The sequence below is a fragment of the Dipodomys ordii genome, unplaced genomic scaffold (assembly GCF_000151885.1).
Source record: "Dipodomys ordii isolate 6190 unplaced genomic scaffold, Dord_2.0 Scaffold2, whole genome shotgun sequence".
NCBI classification, from domain to species: domain Eukaryota; kingdom Metazoa; phylum Chordata; class Mammalia; order Rodentia; family Heteromyidae; genus Dipodomys; species Dipodomys ordii.
In genome coordinates, this window is record NW_012267218.1 from 7,571,225 (window position 1) to 7,576,354 (window position 5,130).

Consider the following 5,130-nt stretch of genomic DNA (forward strand, 5'->3'; position numbering starts at 1 on the left):
AGGGGGGCCGGGGCTGGAAACCGCCCCCAGCCCTGGTCCTGGGGCAGCCCACGTGGGTGTGGGGTGCGCGTGTCCGGGTGCGCGTGTCGCTGTGCGCGTGCCAGGGGACGTCACCGCCCCGCGAGTTTGGAGAAGTTTGTGCGTGGACTCCCGGTGTGTGGGGGGCGGCGGCCGGGGTCGGGGAGGCGGAGGGAACATGCAACTGTGCGTGTGTGTGGGGTGTGTGTGTGTGTGTGTGTGTGTTCACACACTTCCCCAGCACCTTGGAGGCCTGGGACTTCAGGTGGGGCGCGGCCCGCTGGGGGTGCGCGGAAGGGGGGGGGTCGGGTCCTGTCCAGCCGGATCCCTTCTTCCCTCCCCCCTTTTGCCCCCCTCCTTGGGACTCCAGCACACCAGGGGCCGAGGGCCACACCGCCAACCAAGCCCTCACCTTGGGCGAAAGAGAAACTGGTGGCCTATCAGATCTTTCCAAAGTATTCGTGTGTGGAAACTTTGCAAGTACAGACATTAGAAGAGGCAGGAGAGTGACTGCCGGCCGTCCCCACGAGCGTCACTGCCGGCTGTCCCCACGAGAGTCACTGCCGGCTGTCCCCACCAATGCTTGGGGGCTGTGCTTTGCAGACCCGGGCAGACACCCACTTCTCTCACCTTGACCAGTGCAGGTGGTCTCTTTAGTCCCTGCCCAGCAGGGTTGGGGTACGGAGAGTCTAAAGTTGAGGTGTCTGGGGACAGGGCTGGCAGGCTGTGGGCCCTCTCCCCTGCAGGTGCAGCCAGAGGGCAGGGGGGTCAGCTGGCAGGCTGAGGGGTAGACCATGAGCAGTGAGTTTAAACATTACACCTGATAGAATGTCTCCTGGCCACTCACGTGGACCCACCGAGGTTGGGCAAGGACAGTGTAAGGCCGAAGTGACCCAAAAAGGAGTCGAGGAGCCTGGGGGTGGGGGTGGGCAAGCTCAGTTTTAGCACCTGCCCCTCAATAGGATACCTGCTCTTCTCGGGCAGCTCAGCTTATTACCAAAAGGGATCATTTGCTAAGATGGCATGTAGTTTGGGCTGTGTGTGTGTGTGCGTGTGTGTGTGTGTGTGTGTGTGTGTGTGTGTGTGTGTATGTGTTCAGCAATCACTGGGAGGTTAATGAGCAAACAGAATGAGGCTTGGTGCAACAAGTTCCTCCAGGATCAGTTTCCACAACAGAGATGAGTCATGAAGGAGGGGATGCTGGGCAATATGAGCCCCTTTGGCTAGAATTGAGAGAGGAGGATATACCCAATGGGGTCAATGTGAGATGGGTCCTGAAGGTGAAGTAGGAGTTTATGAGTTATGGGTTCTTCACTCTCAGCATTCCGCACACCAATTAGGCAAGTGTTACTTAGAGTTTGAGTAACAAGGGGCTTTGCTACACACACACACACACACACACACACACAAATTAATGTATACATTGCATGTATGTATGTGCATCATGTTTGGTGTATATGCATATGTATAATGAATGGTGATTTTAAGTGTAAGTTCAACCAATTTTAGGTATGGAAAACCCATGTAAGCACCCATGGATATGCCATGTAACGCCACCAGATGTCAATTTCCAAGACACTAGATGTCTGCCCCTCCTCCCCCATCACCTCTATTCTGATTTGTTTTCTTCCCCACCGCGCCCCCCCAAAGATTCTTTTCACCTCTGCAGCCTGTTAGGAAACGGAATCATACAGTTCCGTCCTTTTTGTTTGCATTTTTTTCTTTAGGGCCAGTATTGGGATTTGAACGCAGTGCTACATGCTTGCTAAGCAGGTCCTCTGCCTCCATCCCTGCTGCGGCCCTTTTTGATCAATGTTGAGTTGGCTGTATCCGCATTCTTGCCCATAGCTGTTGCTCCTTTTTGTTGCTGAGTACTATTCCACTGTGTGGATGTGGCTGCACCGCCCTGGATTAGTAACTGTGTGCTTTGCAGCTTGGGGTTATCAGAAACAGATGAGTGGTCCTTGTTCTAAGGCGACATTAGCCCTGTGGAGTTTCCAAGTCAGGCTGGCCCAGCATTGCAGAGCGGAGCATGGGAGTGAAGTTGAGGCAGGGATGGCTTCTTCCCGTTTCCCCATGTTTCCCGTCGGTTGGCTGGGTGTTTCACAGACGTGTTCTCATTTTGTATCTGTGTTACTTAAGAAGTCTCAACTGAAGGTCCAAGTCCAGAAGGCGCCATACGCTGAGCTCAGAGCATCTGCAAAGCCAGCTGCTGGGTGTCAGCCGCCCGGATATGCCGGGCTGAGCAGATAGGGTCTTCCGTCAGAGCTCCGAGGTGAGGGGAGGCAGGCAGAGCCCGGGCTAGCGGCTGCTGGCTGTGTGTGAGCTGCATGTCCATCCACAGCACCGTGGGCCACCGTGTCATGCTGATGGCAGCTGGGGACAGTGGGAGCGAAGGATCTGAAGTCTCGGGGTTCGAGGCTCTCCTGGCCTCTGTGTAGGCAAACCAACTCCTGTCAGGGCTGGTTAGTCCTGTCTGGACTCTGTCTTGTTCCTGGCATTGGGGTGATTTCCTGGTCAGTAATGAGGCTCAGGTTAGGCCTCTGGGATCCACTGTTTGCATACTCACCTGAGGCCTTCACTGTCCCCCGACCCCTACCCCCAACTATGGGATTCTGGAATCTGGCTGCGACTGTGATGTGTTTTGAAAGCTCTGGATCTGTCTTTGGGGTCAGGTCAGCCAGTTGGGACAGAAAAGCATGGCCTCTTCCTCCAGCCCCAGAGCCGAGCCGAGGGAGGAGGAGCGGGTCTCAGACGTGTGTGCATGCCAGGCTATGATGCTTGCAGGCAGACACATCCTCCGGAGGCCGAGGCAGGAGCATCCGGAGCCAGGGGAGACCCTGTCTCTAAACAAACCAACCAGCTTCTTTGGCAGAGCGTGATGTCCTTCTGGGCGCAGATGCCCCTTGCCTCCGTGCAAGTGAATGGGGGGAGCCCACGCTGGTGACCTTTTAGAGAGGAGAAAATGGAATTGCAGGATGTTGGCAGCCTCCCCCACTTCCTTGGGGACAGGTGGGGGTAGAGGCAGCCGGTTCATGGGCCTTGAGACAAGGGCTGAAGTCTCCTCCTGAAGACAAGGGGGCAGGGCTGCCTTGTACTTCCTCTGCCTCAGGGTCCCGGAGTGAAGTTCTGGGCTGGTTTTACTCTTGAACAGCCAGGGGTGTGAGGCCCGGAGTCGGATCTGCTGTGCATGTCACTTTTGCCACCCTCCAAATAAATCCACAGCCCTTCTCCATTCCATTTCTCAGCCCGGTGCTAAGCATGTCACAGCCTGTGGACACTGGCGAGGGAAGCACTGTCTCCAGTGTCTGCCTTACGGAGCGAGAGATGGTGGCAGTCAGGCAGCCAGACTGGGGTCCAGCCCTGTAGCTGGGAGCACACGTAGGCACTGATAGGGGTTCCTTCCTGTTCTCATGCCTCTGTGTTTGATGCTGTATCCAGCCGCCTCGTTCTGGATTGGACAGATTGGAATTGGGCATGTTGGATGGAGGGAAGTCAGGGGGCTTGCGGTCACCAGGCTGTCCCTACGGCTGCTCTGGTGGTGGTGGTGGTAGGGGGGACCCAGTGAAGAGGGCCCACTGCTGCTATCTGGTCCCTGCTGGCTGTTCTCCCTTAGCAACTAGCCCTTCCCTCAGTTGGCACTTGCCCAAGGTTCTGTGACTTATAAGTGCATTGAACTTGTGAGCATCTTGAGTCACGTGCATGGTGGACAGGTAAAGGGGCTGCAGCCAACCACAGCTGGGAGCTTGGAAGGCCTCCCAGAGGAGGGGGCATTGGAGCTGGACTGGAAGGCAGACTGTAAGCGTTAGCAGCTCCTTGCTTCATGATGCAGTGCAGAATGGGTAGGAGTCTCTGGTTTAGCCTGAAGGCAGCTCTGGGGCGGAACAGTACCTGGGTGTTGAAGGCAGATCTGCGCTTACCTGTCAGCCCTTCCTCCCCTGCTGTAGGGCCCAGGCCCTTGTGGTGCCTGTATGGACTTCCTAGTGACTTCTGTAGGCTCTGGGCCTTTGTCACTTCCTGCAGTCCCCCCACCACCCAGCCCCTAAACCCGTCCCTGCTAAACCCTTCAGTGGGACTGGGAATGTGGCTCAGTGATAGAGTGCTTGCCTAGCATACATAAAGCCCTGAGTTTGATTCCTTAGTACCACATGCATAGAAAAAGGCAGAAGTGGCTCTGTGGCTCAAGTGGTAAAGTGCTAGACTTGAGCACAGAGGGGCTCAGGGCCAGTGCCCAGGCCCTGAGTTCAAGCCCCAGGAGTGGTCAAAAATAAATACATAAATAAATAAACCCTTCAGTGGCTTCTGTGGCCCATAACAGCTTCCTAACTTATGCTTAGGGGCAGAATGGAGACCCAGGTTCTTTCTGTCCATCTGGGACAATAACATCATCTGTGAAGGAGAGAGAGGTTGGATTTCTTGGGTCTGGCCTTTGAGTGCACGTGAAGTGGGGAGTGTGTGCGTGTGTGTGCGTGCCTGGGTGCCTGTCCTGGGGCCTGAACTCTGGGTTTAGGCCCTATCCCTTAGCATTTTTACTCAAGGCTGTCACTCCACCATTTGAGCCATAGCCACACTTCCAGCTTTTGGTGATAAGAGTTGCATGGACTTCCCTGCCCAGGCTGGCTTTGAACGGCAGTCCTCAGATCTCAGCCCCCTGAGTAGCTAGGATTGTGGGCCACTCGTGTCTGCCAGGGAGGTTTTTGACACTGCAGGGTCAAACATCAGATGTGGATGTTTTATATCCTCCAGAAGCTGCTTGCATGGACACTGACCCCAGGGCCACGTGTTCTGTCCCTAGGGATGAGCCATCTTGTAGATACTTATTTATCGACTCCAGCTGGGATCAGGCCACTGGCTCTGAGGTAACTGAGATTGCCTGTTTTAAAGCCAGGCTAAAAGCCAGGCTGTAGTGCCTGTTTTCTTGGGAGCACTGTGTAGTTAGGGAAACAGAAGCCTAGACCAGGAGGCTGAAGGCTTGGGGCCTGGTGCTGCCTCTCACTTGCTGTGGCATGCTGGGAAATCACTTTCATGTGCTCTTCTTGTTTCCCCATTGGACAAGAAGGAGTTGCCTTCCTAGGGGTGCCCACCCACCCCCCACCCCTGGAAAGGCAGTAG

The 5,130-nt window shown here is 55.4% G+C and overlaps 1 long non-coding RNA gene across 2 annotated transcripts in view; it reads right to left on the minus strand.

Annotated features, from left to right (window-relative positions):
- The window catches only part of LOC105984532, a 3,702-nt gene extending 2,947 nt beyond the window's left edge, over window positions 1–755 (minus strand). For both annotated transcript variants that reach the window (XR_001174998.1, XR_001174999.1), the window contains exon 1: window positions 649–755. This is a non-coding gene — a long non-coding RNA (uncharacterized LOC105984532). The remainder of the gene's footprint in view (window positions 1–648) is intronic.
- Window positions 756–5,130: the final 4,375 nt, after the last annotated feature.